This window comes from Vigna radiata, unplaced genomic scaffold, assembly GCF_000741045.1.
Source record: "Vigna radiata var. radiata cultivar VC1973A unplaced genomic scaffold, Vradiata_ver6 scaffold_235, whole genome shotgun sequence".
In the NCBI taxonomy this organism is placed as follows: domain Eukaryota; kingdom Viridiplantae; phylum Streptophyta; class Magnoliopsida; order Fabales; family Fabaceae; genus Vigna; species Vigna radiata.
This window is the reverse complement of record NW_014543118.1, coordinates 574,939-575,290: the sequence shown is the minus strand read 5'-3', so window position 1 is coordinate 575,290 and position 352 is coordinate 574,939.

The following is a 352-nucleotide window of genomic DNA, read 5'->3' as shown; positions in this document are numbered from 1 at the left end:
ATGCAACATATGATATCAGGTTGTCATGATCTTATTGTTGTAAAAAGCTAACAAAAAAATATTTTCTGAGGCATGTAGAGTCACTATCCTTAAGGACTTATTCGTCGGTGTGTTACGCAAGTCCCTCAGAATACAACAGGAACTTCTTAGATTTTATGAGGATCTCAGAACTAGCAAGAATCTCTAAACAGAGTATCAAAATAACCCATAATAAGCTGACCCAGATCATTCATTTCAAACTCCTGTAACATCTTGACCTTGAAGTCAGGAATTCTCCCAACACTACTTCCTGTAACTAGCAGATCATCCACATATACGCATACTATCAACTTCTCTTCTCTTCTTAAAAACC